Below are 989 nucleotides of genomic sequence, written 5' to 3' on the forward strand. Positions count from 1 at the left end.
GAGAAATGACGATAAACGAAATACTTTTCTAATTGAATAATCGAAATCATTATCTACGATATGAAATTGTTAATTATAAAACTTTCATGTATTTTCTCATTAGTAAATTAATATTTTAGTAACAGTTACACGTACATATAGTTTCGTAAGTGTTATTTCCTCGTCCTAAGGTAATATTAAGTTTATACCGGAAAAGAAAAAACATAAAAAAAAAACATGAAGAATTGTTATTTAAATTTAAGATTGTACAAAGTTTAATTTACTATATCAAGCGTTTATTATATCTGTATCATTTGTTATATTATCAATATATACATATATATATACATATAATTACTTATCATCAACTAATTTAACGTGATTCTTTTTTTTGTTTAAAAATTATTATTAAAAAAGTAAAAAAAATTCCAGAGATCTCTAATCGTCTCGATTAGTCAATTAATCGTTTAACTATAGAAAACTCATTTTTCTTGGACCTAACAAATATCAACTAACTTAGCACATACAAAATTCAACAAGTTCGAGCGTGCATTTTGAACGTTCGTTTTGAATTCCGAAACAACGATGACTACGTGCCCACGTACGCGTTTCTATGCTGTATCCAAGAGAACAATGCGAAGAGTTCAGAGAGAGAGAAAGAGAGTGAGAGAAAGAGAGAGAGAGAAAACTTTCTTATAGTCGTAACAATATCTCAGGTACGTATCGATGATTCACTACTTGCTTATGTTCCGGAAAGGGAAAGGCAACACATCGAGATGATTAATTTTTCAATCCGTTTTTTAATTTGTTTTCTCAACCCTTTTTCGTTTCATATGTTGATCTTCCAAATTGTTTATTGAATTCGATGAAGAAACATTTTTTTTACATTGTTTATTTTCTATTAAAAAAGAAACAATTTGACTTTTTTTTTTTTTTTACTTTAAAAAGCACATTATTAAAATGTGACTTGAATAAATTTGAAAAATAATTGGCAAAAGTATTTATTTCTA

The sequence above is a fragment of the Polistes canadensis genome, unplaced genomic scaffold, assembly GCF_001313835.1.
Source record: "Polistes canadensis isolate GaletaPanama2010 unplaced genomic scaffold, ASM131383v1 scaffold_151, whole genome shotgun sequence".
Lineage (NCBI taxonomy): Eukaryota > Metazoa > Arthropoda > Insecta > Hymenoptera > Vespidae > Polistes > Polistes canadensis.